This window comes from Artibeus jamaicensis, unplaced genomic scaffold (assembly GCF_021234435.1).
Source record: "Artibeus jamaicensis isolate MK-2021 breed Jamaican fruit bat unplaced genomic scaffold, CSHL_Jam_final contig_473, whole genome shotgun sequence".
Lineage (NCBI taxonomy): Eukaryota > Metazoa > Chordata > Mammalia > Chiroptera > Phyllostomidae > Artibeus > Artibeus jamaicensis.
The window spans coordinates 1,804,916-1,823,285 of record NW_026521851.1 but is presented as its reverse complement, the minus strand read 5'-3'; positions in this window follow the sequence as shown (position 1 = coordinate 1,823,285).

The window sequence follows — 18,370 nt, the reverse complement described above, 5'->3', positions numbered from 1 at the left end:
TTACACTGTCTTGGGAAGGAAGCGTCCTGTTCCTCTCTCTCTGGTGAAGCAGCCTCAGGATTGGTTCCCATGAGTGTTCCCAAGGCTTTTACCAAGATAAAGAGAAAAATATTACCATTCCTTTGGAATAGAATCTCCTTCGTCAAAGATTTGGTTTTGCAACATGAAGGACATGTTAGTATCTACCTAGGGTTTTAGTCTCAAGACAGAAGAAAGAGGCACAAAGGGACTGGCATTCCTCCTTGCAAAGTGACTTCCTGAGGTCAAAACACTATGGGTCTTGAAGCAAGGGGGGAGCAGTGTCTCTAACCAGGGAGCAGGGAAGCTGTGTGCTGTCTGCATCCTCATTCCCCTAGGTCCCCACTCAGAGTCACTGATGCTCAGTTTCCAGTCAGTCCCCTAATGGTCGATGGGACAGGAGCAGGTTGTGAAGTGAGCAGACACTGTGATCAGGAACCCACGGACCTCCCTGTTGGTTTAGCTGTGGTTGCAGAAGTCCTCAAGCCTTTCAGGAGGCTGCCATTCCCTTCCTAAGCTTTCCACCACTCTCATCTGTGACCCCTCCACCCACAGTCATGGGTTCTTGGTGCCCCATGCTGTTTTCTTGGTTTCCTGATGCCCTAACTTCACTGTGCAGGTGACGTTCACGGCAAGTGACCACAGGGTCATTAGTGTCCTGAACTGTCTTAATACTGCCTGAATTTTTATTGTCCTTAGATCCAACCAGACCACATAATCAATCTCAAATCCTCACCACCCCTGGGGTCAGTTTCTGGATTTCTTGGGATTCTTGATGGCAAGCAACAGAAAAAAACTTTGGTTAATTTTTTACCCAGTCTCTGCCTTTATCTTCACAGTGTTCTCTCCTAGTCTAAATGACATCATCTTTTTTTTTTTTTAACTTTGGTGAATTTAAGCAGAAAAGGAATGTACTAAAATACATGTTACGTAGCTCATAAAATCTTCAGGACTTCAGAAGGAGGAGTGACCAGAAATAATGCTGCAGAACTGGTCTGACAACACTAGCCCCATACTGGCCAGGACGTGCTGGTTCACACCGCTGACCACACCATGCTGGACACAGCATTCGTTCGGAATGGACACAGTTTTGAAGAACAGAAAACCTGGCAATAATCGTTTAAAAATAAATGCTTATTTTTCACATATCTGGAAGTCAGGTGTTGCAAGCATGGATTCAGCCATCTAAAAAAAACCTGCCAGGGACCCTGGCTTTCCCCCTCTGCTCTATTCCCATGAGCTTGTTGGCTTTAATCTTCACAGTGGTCCCATCAAGGTCGAAAGAAGGTTGCTGCAGCCCTAGATGCCACATTGGCATTCGAGGCAGAAGACAGAAGGGTTACTGTATGAGGGAGGCAAGAGTTTTCCAAGAAATTTCAAGACTGACCTTCACCTATATCCCTCCACAGAAGTCTGCCATGCGCCATCTAGAGGCGGAGAGGAGCATAGGAAGGCACAGACTGGACAGGCCCAGCTTCTGAAGTGTGGGACTGCAGGGGAGCATGGTGAAGGGGTGCGGGACCTCCCTCTAGAATAGATTATGTGCACTCCATGCACCTCTGAGTCAAGAGCTTCCAGTGCAGAGTCTGGGCAGCGCCCTCCAGTTGGAGAGCCTAGGCCGTGTGCCCACGTGCCAGCCAGCAGCCGTGGTGGCTGGGGACCTGGGGGCTGGCATCTTCAGATCCGACTTCCTAGAGAAGGAAACTCCCTCCCCCATGGACCAACATGATGACAAATATCTTCCTATATTGTTATAGCCCTTTCCGGTCGAGTGTGTCCACATAGCTAAAAGTTTAGAATTAACTTTTTGAAAGACAGATATAACATTTGCCTTTTTAAAAATTATCAGCTGTCCTCCGAAATTCTTTTATTTAAAAGATTAGAAGAAGGTAGGCCAAAGACAAATTTGCATTGGTCCTTAGCAGATCGAATCAGGTCCAGCTACCACCAGGCATGTCTCCCAGCTCTGAACTTCCTGTTCCCACAGAAACCGGAAGAGACACCGGCATTCTGGCTGCCTGTCAATACCAAACCCAATAAGCAGAGACAGCGACTGAGTCTTTCTGGGCGCTTTATGCAGGTGGCCAGCCATCTGAGAAAATGGTGGTTCATATCCTAAAAGACCATCTGGTCTTTTCTTTCCAGGCCAAGGTTTTTATAACGGGAATAAACAAGGTGTGGTGAAGGGATTTGAAATTCAGGGAGGATTAGGTGACAGAGCTGCAACATTCCTGTCCTGTTAGCTGTTCCCAGGGGAGGGTGGTCATCTGCCTCTCCCTGGAACACAAAGGCCTGGATGCCTCCACTTGTCCCCAAGTGGTCATCTCTAGCAGTGCCCCCGGAGGTCAGCTGCTTTACCAGGAGCCAGGACGGGCCTTATCTGTAGTTTCTGAAACAAAAGCTGTAACATATACATTACTTACTAGGCTCTTAACTTCTTACTTTAAACTAGAATTTTCTAACCCTTGAGTCCCTTATCACTACCGCACACCCACACACGGTATCCTGGGACCCCCACCGTACAACTGCGCCAGCCATCTGACCACGGTGGGTCTGGCTCCTGGCCTTTGTCACGTGCAGCCCTCGCTCCAGGCCATGCGTGCGTCTCTGTCCGTACTCCACTTCTGGGACTTCCCAAGGTGGTGAGTAGGTGTTCATTTCAGCAAACAAATCCTTGCTGGTGTTTTCCCAGGAAAGTGGCCTCTGTTGTGTTCAGTACGGCTGATTCCTGCCGCTGAGCCACACAATCCCGAACCACGGCCTGCTCAGTCAGGCCCCTGAAAGGGCCGCATGGACCGCGAGTGTCCGTCACTAAGAGGGCATGCCTCCCGGACAGTGGAAGAGACGTATTCACGTCGACAGGTGGACATGGTGAGATGAAATGACTCGGCAGCTACAGTAGCCACAGAGTTATGCTTTTTTACATATTTTCAATCCAGCCCCTGGAACCTGGGTGTCACGTGGCTTCAGCCTCCAGATCTCACTCCTAAAAAATTTGTTTTGCTCTAAGCGATGCTGTGCCACGTTTTGTCAGGCCCAGGCGAAGGAAGGACACCTGATCTCTGTGTTTCCATGACCGACACGTGTCAGGTGTTTGATTTACTATCGAATGAGCCACTGACTCGCTGGCTGCAGTTTTTGTTCTTAGTCATTCGGGACATGGTTAGCATTCCTTGTGGGTCTTTGGTCTAAATCGAAAGCTTGAGCTGTGAATGCCAGGGCTTTCAAAGGTTTCAGGACACCGGGCCGCTCCAGGGGGAGTAGGGGTGAAGGTCCAAGCAGTGAGGGTTTTGCAAGCTAAGGTCATTCTGGTGTAAAATGTCCTGTTTCAACAAATAATTCTGACTTTTTGTGAAATATGCACCTGTTTGTTTTTATCTCATGCTTGTAATTCCTAAATTTAAAGGGCAGGAAGCATATCAGATTAAAAAAAACTTTATAGGATCATAAAATTCACCCATTTCAAGCCTGCCATTCAGTGATTTTGTAGTAGTTTTACCTAGTGGTACGTTTTTTCCCCATGAATCTGGGTTAGAGTATTTCATGCCCTGCCGCCCCCACCCCAAGCCTGTCAGGTTTTACCTCAGCCGGGCGGCCCAGCAGATTTATTTATAACAGTCCAGTCTAGGGCAGTTGCCCACCCAGGAAGCAGACAGGTGGGTGGTGCTCAGAAGTGCTTTGTTAATGGTTCAATAATCTCATTAAAACTTGGGTATTAAGTGGATCTGGGGTAAAGGGGAATTTAGTATGAATTGGGGCCCACAGGGGTCAGCAGCTCCAAGGCTTGTTCACCTGAAAACAGATGAAATCCCCTCTCAGCCCTGGGTGGCCACTCTAAGTGGTTTGCCCACGTTCTCTACCCTGTTTTTGGAAAGGCCTGCTGCCGCCCACGTGCTCCTTCTAGGTTCCCGTTTTCATCTCCAGAAAAAACAGAGCGTTGAGTCGCAGGAGCGGGAGGGGGCCACTCCCACCGGGAACTCTGTCCTGGGACCCAGGTTCCCAGTTTTCTGCCCAGGAGGGGGCTGGCTGTAGTGACTGTCCCAGCGAGCCCCCTGCACACCCTGCACTGAGTGCTGAGGTGGTGGTGGCTGGGCCCAGGGGCCACAGAGGAAGGCCTGCTGACTGCCTCAGGCGACAGGTGAGGGCCAGGGCAGGGGCAGGGGCAGGGGCAAGGGCAAGGGCAGCTGGAAGAAGTGCTTCTGAGAAAGCATTCAAGAGGCGGTGCCACAGCCTGTGTCTGTGGACCCTGAAGCTTCTCCAGTGTTAGAGACCCTCCTTAAGAAAATAAAAATACAACTGCACATACAAGAGTAGGTACTAAAGTGAATGTTTATATAGAACAACCAGTTACGAATTTGAGAAGCTGACCAGTGCTATCAACATCACAAAACTCAGAAGAATTGATAGGGAGCTCAAGCCTTGGAAAATTTTAGCTTAAGGTAAAAAGTTATAAGTCTAGCAAGTCATGCGTATGTTAAAACTTTTGTTTCAGAACCTACAGATAAGGCCCATCCTGACTTCTGGGAAAACAGCCAACCTCCTGGGGCACTGCTAAAGATGACCTCCTGGGGACAAGTGGAGGCATCGGGCCTTTGTGTTCCAGGGAGACACAGACCCACCCCTGGGAACAGCCAACTGCCCAGAACAGGAAGCTGCAGCTTTGCTCACGTAATCGCCCCAGAATCTCAAGGCCCTCAACACACCTTGTTCATCCACCCAGCCCCACCTTATGAAAGGTCTGGCCCAGAAAGACAAGATGGTCCGTTAGGGTATGAACCTGCCATCTTCTCGGATCACCGGCCATCTGAATAAAGCGCCCATAAAAGATTCAATCGCTGTCATTGCTTATTGGGTTTGGTACTGACAGGCAGCCCGAACGCCAGTGTCTTTGCTGGTTACAGAATCACGCCGCATTGTTACTCACTGATGGTCCGAGGCATCATCTCTAAATTCCCCTCCCTACACTTTCCGACTGCGTAATCTTCTTCATGTAAGAAGGAATCTGCAGTATCATTTTCTGTAGAGAGAATAGAAAGCTTGGTTTTTTCTCCTGCACAATTGATCAGATACTGCTTTTATTATTGACATTCAGAGAGTTTCATCTTCACAATGTGTTCCTGTTAGTCCTGTAGGCTTTTAGGGTTGTTGTCATTTGGGAAAACTTCAGTGAACTTTTCTGTCACTTCTGATCCCTGGTCTTCCGGGAACCTCAGGCTGCCTTGTGCACCCACCAATCTTAGCTTGTGAAGGGACACTCATTACCCAGTTTGCCGTGCTGTCCCTGTCACAGAGGATGAAGTTTTTAGTTGTCCTTCTGGCTCAGGCCCAATCTGCTGAAAGGGAAAAACACAGGCTGGCCTCAGAAAATGCAAGGCAGTGGGTGGTGGGCCGGGCACACCCAGAGCCTCACTGGCATTTTCCTTCTGTGTGCACAGTGGCTGATTTGTGTTTAGAAAGGGAAAAATATGTTCACTGTCCATGTGCCAGGGGCAGCCTCCTGTGTCCTGTGCCGTGGAGACAGAGAAAGGGGAGCAAGAGGCGGAGGCAGGGCGGCTGCGATGCTGGGACCACATGTTCCAGCAGGTGCCCTGGGATCACACTGTCCGACCAACCCTTCTCAAGGAGACGGAATATTTACGACTTGTTCAGGAGCGGCTAGAAGCAAATCTCAGAAAAGTACTTGCTAATCATGGTCTTGAAACATGAAAACAGCACCAGGAATAATAATTCCTGTGGGGGCTGCACTAGAGAAACTTATCTCCTCCCAGTTCCAGGGGCTGAAGTCCCAGGTCAGCCTGCCAGCACGGTGCCGTCCTGGTGAGAGACCTCGTCCTGGTCTGTAGACGACCACCTTCTCGCTGTGCCCCCACAGGGTGGACAGAGGGAGCGCTCTGGTGTCTGTCCTTGGACGGGCACTGATTCCATCCTGAGAACCCCACCCTCACGTCCTCCTCTAAACTCAGTTACCCCCAAAGGCCACACCGGGAGATAGGGCTTCCACGTAAGGACCTGAGGGCCCAGCTCAGCGTAGCGCCAACTAAACTGAGGGAAGGAGAAAGCCTGGGAAAGGAGCTCAGGGGAGTTGGGAGAAGCAGTCACAGGTGTTGAGAAGCGGTTTGGGGAGCCAGTGGGAGGATGAACGCCATCCCCTCTGGCCATACGAAGAGCCGCCCTCTGGCCGAAGTGGCCGCAGCTGCCAGCACTCACTACCTCAGCATGGCTAGGTCACGGGACACTGCCACCTGTGCTTTGACAAGCTTGACAACCAGGCTTCTCCCCCGCCCCCCACCTGGGCTGGTGCATTAGGTGCCGCCGGAGGTCTCCTGCAGCAAGCTGAGTGCAAGACAGAGCCAGGAGTATGTGGGGGCCCCGGAGGAGGAAGCAGGCCCCTGGCACACCGGCACTGAGCTGCTCAGGCAGGAGGTGAGAGGCTCTGGGCTCTGCCCAGGATGGACTCCCCTCGCTGACTCCACCGTAGCCTTGCAGATCACCATGGCTCTTCTTGTCCGGACTAGACAATCGGCCTCGCAGGGCGGCGGTGAAATGATATAAGACACGCACATGAATGCCGAGCCTTGTGTCTTGGAGAAGCCACCCACTTAGGGTGGGGAATGGTGCTGCTGTGGACAACTCTGCCAAGGTGACAGGGGCCGTGAGCTGCCTTTACATCATGGTGAGGGCTGCGGCCTGGGCCGTCCACCTCCTCTTACCTCATTCCCTCTGCAACAGAAGTGACTCAGCTGCACATGCCCTGAGATGAGCAGCCCCTTAGGAGACATGTGACTCCCAGCTCCAGGGCTGAGGGTCACAGGACCGAGAGGGAAAGAGAAGGAAGTAGAGAGTCGGGGAGGGCTCGAGGTACAAGTGGGAACTGGGAGTGTGAGCAGGAAAAGAAAGGTCTGGTAAAGGGGGAGACTGGGGGCCCGATGTCACAGGCTGTGCGGGTTGTCAGCAGGGACAGCAAGCGGGTTTGGGACCATCCCAAGGTGAGGACATAGGGAGGTGGGGGTGAGGAGGCTGGGGACTGACGTCAAACAGGCTCGAGGGAGACCAGGCAAGCAAACCAAGTAACCATCGTCCTCAAGGTGTCAGACTAAGACATTTCAAGCACAGTGTTCCATTCATTGCATCACTCTGCACCCCTGCTGTCTCTGGCTGCTGCGTGAGGAAAGGCTCAGGGAGGCCAGAGGCCTTCCCTGGAGGCGCGCAGCTCTCTGAGGGCAGAGGGGCCTGGGAAGCCTGCGTCTGGCGCTGAGCACTGAGCTGCACAGGGCTGTCCAGTGAGCACGGGGGCCCACCACGCCCTGGGTGAGCCCCTGTCCGGCCTGCCATCTTTCAATAGCAACCAGGCGCTGACTCTGAGTCTGGGACCAGCAGGCAGCAGGCTCTACCCCACCCCAGTCTGAGTGCCCCTTGAGCAACGACCATTGTGTAAAGGCATTTACACTATGAGCTGTCATATGTCTGGGCTTGGCCAGGATCCCACTTGACTCAATGCTGGCCTGTGGCCACCACCTCTGAGACCACCCCAGGGGCTGAGGGACAGGCCACCAGAGACAGAGTTCCCCAGCTAATTAAATTCACCATGCACCAGGCCCTGGGGCAGGTTCCAACAATGCAGAGGTGGAACCACCCTGGCCTTGGTCTTGAAGAGCCCAAGGCACACAGACACACACCCGTGGGACACAGGGAAGCAGGAGGAGGGGCCTCCACCCCTGGGAGCATCTGAATGGCGTGGCCAGAAAGGGAGGCCTGGCGGGTGTCAGCAGCAGTGAGGGGAGCTGTTGTGGTCGGTAGCCTGTCTGAAGGCCCAGAGGTGAGAGCTCCCTGGCTGCAGGGATGTACCAACCGGGCAGAGCAGGAGGGAGGCTGGAGCCCAGCCAGCAGTCACTGACTGGCAGCGGCTGAGTCGGGGTCTCATTCTTTAAGATGGTATTTGTTGGGACTCTGTGCTGCAAACCTAGTAAACCATCGCTAATGAACTGAAGCACAAAGAGGAACTATGAGCCAAGGATCCAAAGGTCAGGGAGGGCAGAGGTGAGGCTGACCTGAGAGGTGTCCAGTGAAGGTGGGACAAGGTGGGACCTCGTGTCATCACTTGGTCTTTCCTCCGTGTATATCTGTGTTCCAGTCTCCTCCCTGTCTAAGGTGGCCAGTGAGATGGGATTAGGGTCCACCCTCAGGACCTTGGTGACCTCTTCAAAGACTTCTGTCTCTAGATACTCTCATTCTCTGAGATCCTGTGGGTTAGGGCTTCAACATCTGAATTTCAGGGGACACAGTTCAGCCCAGGACATAGGATTAACAGGTCATTTGGGGTGAGTGGTGGCCAGGAGATGAGAGGGAATGTTATGATCATTTCCAGTGCTGGGGTGCTAGGCACTGTTCTAAGACTCCCTCATGAAGTCACCACTTTCATCCTTGTAACAACCAATGACTTGCTTACATCCACTTAAAAAACAAAACAAAACGGAACAGATGCAGTGGTTGGTCCTGGACCGGAGCTGGAAGAGCTCGGGCAGACTGCGCCCTGGGTGGGTCCACAGGCAGCGTCCACCCGTCCGCAGGTCTTCCTGTGAAGTTCCAGTCCCTCTAGTCTACTAGGTACGCACCTGATAATCAAACTCAGAGGTATGTGTGGAGGATTTGCTGGGCGCAGGGCCCAGAGCCCGGGAGCTGGAGACGTGGTCCTGCGGGGCAGGTAGTTTTGTGCGTGTCTGGACTTGGGTCAGAAACTCCGGAAGCGGGAGAAACGGCCAGCAGTGGCTCGCTGCGGGTGGGACTGGGCAGACGGGATGGAGCAGTGAAGGAGGACTCTCACGTCCACCTTTTTGTGTGTTTTTATATTTTTTTGAACCACATAGCTATTTATATGGCCCATTCACAAAAATTAGGTTAAAAAGAAAAAAAAGATAGACATGAGCCCATTCCTCCAAGGACCCATGATTAGTCACGTTTGTATCAGACTTTAACTTTAGCAACACAGCGAGTCTGTAATCGGAAAGGACACCAGAGTTCGGGCTGCCTGTCACTACCAAGTCCAATAAGCAATGACAGCGATTGAATCTTTTATGGGCGCTTTATTCAGAGGGCCTTCGATCCGAGAAGATGGCAGGTTCATACCCTAAGAAACCACCTTCCCCTCTCTTTCCTGGTCAGATCTTTTATAAAGGGGGTGGGGGGAGACAAACAAGGTGCGGGCAGGGCTTTGAGCTTCAGAAGCTGCGGCATTCCTGTCCTGGGCAGTTAGCGGTTCCCAAGGTGGGGGTGGTCCTCTGCTCCCCTGGAAGACAAAAGGCCGGGAAGCCTCCGCTTGTGCCCAGGCGGTCATCTCCAGCCAGTGCCCCAGGAGGCCGGCCGTTTCTCAGGAGCCAGATTGGGCCTCATCTGTAGTTTCTGAAACAAAAGCTTTAATGTGCACATGACTTGCTAGACTTGTAACTTTTCACCTTAAGCTAAAATTGTTCAAGTCTTGAGTCCCCTCTCAATCAGAGTCTCAGATGGCACTGTGTGTGATGAAAGACAGTTTCACAAAACAACCCCCCCCAAGTTTATCAACATGTGCATCTCACATACACATGGGAAAGAATAACTCAAACAGGTGGCTTAGGACCTGGTTTACACATGTTCGAAAAGAACAATATGTTTATAGTGGAAAGGAATAAACAAACCAGAAAGAAAGAGGTGTCCTCGGAAGGATAGCACCAGACGAAGAGAGGGACATTTCGGCTGTGGTCTCAGGCTGCAAGAGGCTCTGAAACACAGGTGACTGAAGCTGAGGACACGGCGTCACTCCAGGAGCCCCGACCTGTGGTCTGCGGACCTGTGGCGGTAGGTGGGTTTCCTGCTGGCCGGTCACCCGGCACACAGGTAGTAATGTGCCCAGCTCGGCCAGGTAATTTGGGATGAAAAACAAATTTTCCAGCCCTTAGACGAAACGCGGCGTGGGTCGCTCAGCCGCTGGGGGGATGCAGTGGCCGGCGGGCAGGAAATGGGGTGCGCGATCCGGGTGGGCAGAGGGGCAGAACCGGTCCCATGGGGCTTTGAATCGGGCATGGGGTGACTCAAGGCAAGTTATTCCTCCTCTCTGACTCCCAGTTTCCTAACTTGGGAATTGTCTTGTGTTCTCCACGCCTTTCGTGGTTGTGGGTGTTAAAGGAATTAAGGTCTAAAACTACAGCCTTGGTGAGTGAAACCCCTGCGCCCGCAGCCACCCAGGAGTGGAGCCGGCGGGCTGGGGCTGGGGGCGAGGCGGGCCAGGCCCCAGGGGCTGCGGAGCCACGGGCTCTGCCTCGCATCCTCATTTGCACCCAGCAGGGTGGGCTGGAGACAACCGTCCACACCTGTGCCCCCTAAGTAAGAGTTCTACCTCAATGATAGGCGGGTCTTGAGGAAACCACGGGCAGCTGCTAAGAAAACGGCCTGGGTCTGAGAGGAAATTGCCCTTCTGCCCACCTCCCCTCACCCTCCCTGTCTTTCCTCGCACGCCCGTGGGCAGGGCCAGAGCTCGTTCTGGTCCCCGGCCACCCTCCGGAGGGCTCCCAGCTAGATCACTCTCACACATCCTAGTCAAGGATTCCCTTTACTTCAGCTCCTCTTGTGCGAGGATAGGTCGAGCCGAGAGCACAGCTGCAGTCCTCTCCTCAGCAGAAGCGCCTGGAGTAATGCAGGAACCCTGGAGACAGGTGGTGGTTGGGGAGGGAGGGGGGCCCCGAGTCCCAGCGCCCAGGGGAGCCAGCTGTGACTTCCACGCCTTGGCCAGCATGGACCAATTTAACCTTAAACGTGGTGAATGGTCTCCTGGCTGGTGTGGCTCAGTGGATTGAATGCCAGCCTGTGAACCAAAGGGTCCCTGGTTTGATTCCCAGTCAGGGCACATGTCTGGGTGGTGGTCCAGGCTCCCAGTAGGGGGCATGAGAGAGGCAACCACACACTGATGTTCCTTGCCTTGTCTTCCTCCTTTAACCTCTGCTAAAAATAAATAAATAAAATCTTTAAAAAGACTTCTTTAAACAAAATGGTGAATGATCTTTAAAGGCAAATGTTCCCTGTTTCTAAATGTTCAGGTTGGAAGAGATCTGAACAGCCCTTCCGGTTGTACTCGCAGGAAAAGGCCGCCTTGCCCGAGGCTGCTCGGCTGCTCGCAGGCGGGTCTAAGGAAGCAGTGCCGAGGAGGTGTCCGGATGTAGCCAGGCCTCTTCTCATCCGCGGCACCTGCCGCCTTCAAGCCCTGGTAAGGCGACCTGTCCAAGGCCGGACAGAGGGCAGCCTGCTACCAGGGCCGCCTGCTCCGTCCGCCTCTCTGGAGGCGGCTGTCCTGCTCTGGCTTCTAGCACGTCTGGCCCAGCTGTACTCACTCACGCGCCGTCTAAAGAGACCAGCCGGGTCTGTCTGCTGAGGCTGGACGGCCTTCCGATTTTTCAGGATGTTGTCAGTAAGAAACAGCCATCAAATCACTTGGGAAAACATCCATTTGACGGATGGAAACACTGAGCCCCAGAGGACAAAAGCCTTTGTACGAAATAATAGTGTATGAGAAACTCTTACTTTAGTCTATACAAATAGAAAAAAAGTTCTGATTCTAGGAATGATGGCTTTGATGAATTATGATTCATCCTTGAAAATTTCTGGGAAAATTAGCTGGTAGAAGTCAGAGGCAAACATGAGAAAAATATAATTAAAGAGGCCGGTGATTGGACTAAAAATGCTTGTTTACCTCAGGAGCCTTTCAAAGAGCAAAGTCAAAGAAACCAAGAAGCAGTCAGCTGAATGTTAAAAAGACAAGAAAAGAAAGAAACGAGTCAGAGAAAATCTACCATAATAGACTAAGTATATACATCAAAAAGTCAGAAATATAATTAAAGAGGAGACTCTTATTACAGAGCATATAGGTTTACACTAATCATCAAAAGCAAACACATTTGGAAAGAGAGAAAGATAATGACAAATTTGGAGAAAGAAGTCCAACTGGCCCGAGAGTTACCATCCGCCTGCCTCAGCTTCCCCGTCTGCAATCATCCAAATTCAAAATTCAGTAAGAAATAGCTAACTCCCAGAGGATCTCGGTTCGATTCCCAGTCGGGGCACGCGCCTGGGTTGCAGGCCAGTTCCCAGTGGGGGACACACGAGAAGCAACCACACATTGATGTTTCTCTCCCTCTCTCCTTCCCTTCCCCTCTAAAGATAAATAAATTAAAAAATCTTTTAAAAAAGAAATAACTAGCTCACATTTTTTTGCTTCTTAATTTCCAAATCTTATTTTTTTATTAAAATAAAAAATTTTATTTTATATTTTAAAATAAATATATTTATTTTTAATATATTTAAAGAGAGAAAGAGAGAGCTATCCATTGGTCGCCTCCCATAGGCACCCACACTGGGAATTGTTTGCGCCTGCACCGGGGATCAAACCCACAACCCAGCTGTGTCCCCTGACCGGGAATCGAACCTGCAATCTTTTAGTTTCAAGATGACACTCCAACCAACTGAGTGAGCCACATCGGCCAGGCCTTATTTCTTTATTTTTAACTAAAACAATACATAGGCAACTTTTGTAGAAAAAGTAAAACACACGTCTGAGAAGAAAGGCCAATTACAATCACTCATCTTACCACACAGAAAAAGTTACTGTGACTACATTAATGTATGCTCTCCCAGAGTCATATACAAATACAGATAATTTTGATATTACCTGTGTTCAGTGAACAGAATATTTCAAGGACATTTCTTGTGTCACGGTTGTGTTTCCGTGCTAATGCCGTGGACTGTAGTTTAAACGAAGGCATCGAGTGTGGTATTTGCGGCAGAGCAGATGTGAGTATGTCCAGAACGGAAGACGTGGAGTAAGCTGAGAGGGAAAAAAAAACAGGGCAAGATGCTTCCGTTTTTACACAGAAGCTTTCTAACCTACGAAGATGTCCTTTCAGCTCTGTGACTGCCCAGACAGCGCAGTGTCTAGCATACAGGAAATGTCAGTAAACGTGGTTGAATAAATAAATGAACATGCATTGTTTTATGTATTCCTCATAACACTGGGGTGAGACAGGCATCATTTTACAGCTCATACTGGGCACCTCTGAAAAATTCATTGTAGTTTAGGCCTTTTGCATAAACATATCTCCTTTGAGCTACAAAACTTCTCTGCAACTAAGCAGAATTTAATTGCTTTAAAGAGCGATGGAGACCGAGGTAGTGGGTGGGGAGCTTGACCTTGAACCCAAACCCACGACACCTCTCACTGCTTCCCAGCTAGAAGCCCCTGCTCCATGTTACTGAAGCAGTCTGAGCGACGATGAGACAGAGCCACCCCAGTGCTGGTTTAACACTGGGCCCTGGGGGCGGGAGCCCTGATTTACAATGTTCGCTGCTTTCCCTGGTGTAAACCCTCCCATTGTGGCTGATTTGAGCCTGATGACATGATGTCACTGAACTCAGGGGCAGAAGGATGTGACCACCACCAGCCCCCAGCAGCCAGCTGACTCTAACAACTGAGTGTAATAAACTGTTTTTCCTCCTAAACATTCATTCCTGGAGGCTAGGGACTGTATATCCTTTTGGTTTCACAACGCCACACACAGAGGCAGCAATAAATGGATGTATTAGGCATAAACATCTAGCCTGGCTTTGCTGGTCTGGTTTCTCACTCTCTTTAGCTTCCACTCCTGGACTTGGGGGACTACATGGGACAATACTGTCACTTTGGTGTTGCCATTTCCTTCATCTCCGTTTGTGTCCTGGCTGTGGCCTGGGGCACAGAGGGAGGCGTGATGCAGGAGAGGCCTGGGTAGTCACGGTCTCATGCTTCCCAGTCTCTTAAGACCAAGAGTCTTCCTAGGATCCCAGCACCTCACTGTTCCCAGAAACATCTGGGCTGTTGCTCTGACGGGGTCAAAGGGCGGCAGAGATGGCAGATGGGGTGGGGGGCGGGGTGAGGCTGATCAGGCCTGTTGATGAATTTCTTCCAAACAGAACTGGCACAAAATCCATATACAATTTGGAAACCAGGAAGTTGCTGGTTCTACCAACCAAGGCTACAACTCTTGGGGCTCTTTTTCCCTAAACATCTCAGTGGGGATTTTCTGCTGTGGATCTTAGCTAGAGTTGGGGTCTGCTGATACAGAAATTAATTTTCTTGAGGGTGAAAGGTGTTAGGACACAGTGGAGAATGGAGAGGAGGGTAGAGAAAAGACACACTTTGGCGCCATCTGCTGAAAGCTTTTGTTTTTACATGCCATGTACGATTTTAATGACATAGACAAAACAGAAGTTTTGTATTCTGTTTTCTGATACATGGTAGATTTTGAAGATCTCATAAGAAATATGGAAGACATAAATTTAATAAAAAATTACTTAATATAACTTCTCCCCCCCCAAAACATTGATCAAATCTGATAGCAGATTGAATTTTAACTCTACTTACTTCCCCCTCTGAACTACCCTCCCTTCAGATACTGATATGCAGTGAGACAGCCAAAGAGGAGAGAAGAGACAGCGAGAAAAGCCGAGGCCAGAATGATGACTGGCCTGAAAAACTGAAAAACTTTGGTCTCCCTCGCCAAAGCCTGGGTGCCTGCCGTCCCCCCTGCCCCAGGCTGCTCGAGCAGGTGTTCTGTGGAGCCGGGGAGGGAAAACCCTGCAGGGATGTGCTCAAGAACCCCTGGACCTAATGGTTGGGGTGAGGGGGTGGAGTGCAGCAGCTCTCCGTGGAGCTGTAACTGAAACACAGGTTCAGCTGCCTAATAGAACAGAACCAAACTCGAGAGGCAGGTGCTGGTGCAGAAGGACAGAGGTTTACTCAGGTGCCCTGCCACTTCCCGCTCAAGCCTGTAGTTTGTACAGAGGTAGGGAGGGGACGGCTTTTTGCTTCTAACTGTCTTGCTAGCTTTTGGTGGCTCGGCGTAAGAACCTCCCCCTGTGCCATCTTGGCCAAGAAGGGAGACTCCTCAGCACGCCCTGACTGTCTAGGGCAGCAGAGCCGGGACCCGAAGCCACAGTGACTCCCGTGTGCTCCGCACGGGGCTAGTAGTTAGAGGAGCAGGCGACATGGGTGTGAATAACTACAGTGCAGGTTGTTTTCCCCACGCCAGTGGACTCTCCCACACCGGCTGGGTGCGCTACAATTCCACTCAATTCCGACACTACCTGGAGAGCACATCAGAGGCCACTCACTCCACAAGACTGCTCCCGTCTTCAGACGCCAACGGAAGGCCCGCGTCCTCACCGTGCCTCCAACCCCCTATAAATCAGAGGTTCCTGTGACCTCTCCTCAGCCACTTGCTAGAATGGCTCACAGAACTCAGGAAACAGTGCACTTACTAGATTATGGGTTTATTATGAGAGAGGTATTTATGACAAAGGGAAGGGGCCATGACATCAATAGAACAGATTTCTGTAGGGGCAACAGGCTGACACAGTGATGCTGGGTATGAAGCATGTCTTTAACTTCCAGTCCGGGAGTCGTTTCATAAACAGTTGTTTGGAATATGAAGGCGCTTTAAGCTTAGTTCAAAGATTATTTTGTCTGGTTTTAAATCCAAAGGTTTGAGCAGAAAGACGTTCAAGACGGTCCCTCTAGGGCGGTGCCTGCAACTCCACCGTCAAGGGTCTCCTTCCCATTCTTTCCCACACGTACTGTGAGAAACAAGGCGGGAGCAGGGAAGGCAGCCGGGAGACAGGGAGAAGCACGTGCAGAGGCAAGCTGTGCTCAGGGCGTGGGGTCGCGGGTGGTGATGGGAGGTCAAGCTCTAGAATGAAACATCCGAGTTTCGGTCCAGCCATCTATTAGCCTCCTGACCCCAAGCAAGCACTCTGTGCCTCTGTGTCCTCGTGTGTAATAAGATACCGATAAGGGTACATACTTACACTATATGATTGGGTAACAAGTTAGGGATTATACAGTGTCTGACACAGAGGATGTGCTCAGTCAACGTGAGCTCCAATTACGACTCCTGATGAGGGTGGCGGGAGGTGGGGCGGGACAAGGTGGAGGAGAGGAGAGTTTCTAGATGAAGCCTCAGGGGGAGGATGAAGGGTCCGGCGGGAGAGCACACTGGGAAGAGGGGAGAACTGAGGGCGCCCACCCACTGGTGTTAGAGGGAGGGTGCCGGGGATTGTCAAGAGGGAGGGGGACTACCCAGCAGCCGTGCAGCCAGGGGTGGGGCTGTGCCCCAGAACCCTCTGTCCCCTGCTTTCTGCCCCCAAGAAACTCACAGGAAGGCGCCTGGAGCTATAAAACCTCCCTCCAATGGGCTGCAATTATGCTTTAGGTGTCTTTCGTTTTTCTCTCTTCCTTATCACTCACAATTTCTCTGTCCACCTCTCCCTTTGCTTCTAGGGTGGCCGCCCAGGGGCTCAGCCCTGGGGTAGAGCAGGTCTGATGAACACAGGGCCTGGGGGCCTGGGCCAGCCAGGCCACCTGTCCACATGCCTTCTAGGGCGGCAGCACATGCTCCAGGCTCGGGCAATGCACCCTCTGCTCGTGCACATGGCCCTGCACACCGCCCCGCCCAGTGGGAAGTGGAGAAACCAGTTAAACACTGGCCGGGAAGGAAGGCAGAAAGTGTGTTAGAGGTCTGTTAGAACGTATAACGCAGTCACTTTTGAACCTCTGGCTTTGTAAAAGGTACATGCACTTCATAGTAACCTGGAACCATGTCTAGTTATGGTACAACAGTGCCATACACGTCTATGGGAGGAAAGAAGTTTTATTTGTGTGATTCTACTTATTAAACATCAGCACGTATTCAGAGGGTGAGTGGGAACTAGTAGGTGGGAACCCTTAACACCTGCTCACACCGTCAGCAGCTCAGCGTGGAGCTGGGCCTCTCCTGCCCGTTGTGGGTCAAAGTCTCTCCCGCCTGCACCGAATGCTGCTGAGAGCTCCCTTCCCGAGGAGACCACTCTGTCCCTGAATGGAAGTCTGGGTGTGCGTGCTCCGCTGCTGACTCTTGTCCCCCCCTCTGCTGACAGTGCAGGGGCACAGGCTCAGGATAGTCTGGACAGTTATTTTTGGTCCTGGTGCGCCAACTAAATACAGTTAGTTTAGTCAACGTGCAGGTGCACAGTGAAGTGATGAGGGTGATGGTTCGAGATTAAACCTGTCCCTAATGCCGAACGGACCAGCTGTTGTTTCAAGCACTTGACCTGCAAGGACTGGCCCTCACAACCAGACGAGGTAGAGGTCGTTACTAGCCGATTTAATGAATGAGGAAACCGAGATAGAAGTTAAGTAGCGTGCCCAGACTGCACAGCAGGTAAGTGGTAGAGCCAGGATGCAAAGCCAGGCCTCAGCGTCCAGCTCTCGGACTGCATAGTTGCTGTATCTCTGTGTATTCTCATGTGTCTCGATTAGCTTCGCACAGCTTTTTGAAGAGTGGAGACCTCTTTTACCCTGTCCCTATTCCCGTTAGCTCCAGCTCCTACCCTTGCTAATTCACATGAATTTTCCCTTTTTGGCCCTCTGTTCACGAGGGCCTCACAGCTACTGGGTTCCTTCTTTCAAAAGGCCCTACTTCTGGCAGATGACCTCTCATTGCATGTGGACTGTCCCCTCCATGTCCATCAGTGTGAGGAGGGTTGTGCCCCAGTGACAGAGGTAGAGGGGCTACCATCTATGGGTGGGAGGGACATTGTTGCTAAATCCCCTCTCCTCCAAGTTGCCAGGTGGGAAAGGGTGGATTTCTCCTCTGCAGATAAAAAGACATGAAGACTCTCGTATATTGTGGGGGAGCCAAATTGATTCAATATTTTCAGAGTGGAATTTTGCACTATGTAACAAAATTTTACATGCCCCCTTCCTTAGCAACCCAGTTCTCTAAACCTATGTTATAGAACTGCTGGCATAAAAAAAGGCATTGCAAAAAGTGTCTGTGAAGAGGACGCACATAGCAGCTTGGTCTATAAAAGCAAAAACCAAAAGGAACGTCAGTGCGCATCAGCGAGGCCTCATTCAGTGGCTCGAGGGGCCTCTGCTCCCCAGGATGCAGCCCACTGACGTCGTACACCAGACCCCCTCTATTGCTGATCGAGAACGCTGTGCAAGAGAAGTACATACAAAATGTACCAGTGAAGACAAGTGTGGGGGCGGAGACTGAGTTGTTTGCCACTATTCCTTCTTTACCTCCTTTAGGAATAGGTCCAGTGTCCCCTGCCCCCACTGCCTGGAGGTGGGGTGAAGACCCAGGGACCATGTGGCCCAATCCTGCACTTAAGCAGCAGGCAAAGCCTCTCTTTAGCAAAATTGGATAGAAGGTCTACAATCTGGCCAACAGGATATGAGCAGAATTGGTCACAGCCTTCAAACGGAAGCTAGTTGTCATCCACTTCCTCTGTCCCCTTCCTGCCAGGGGACCCC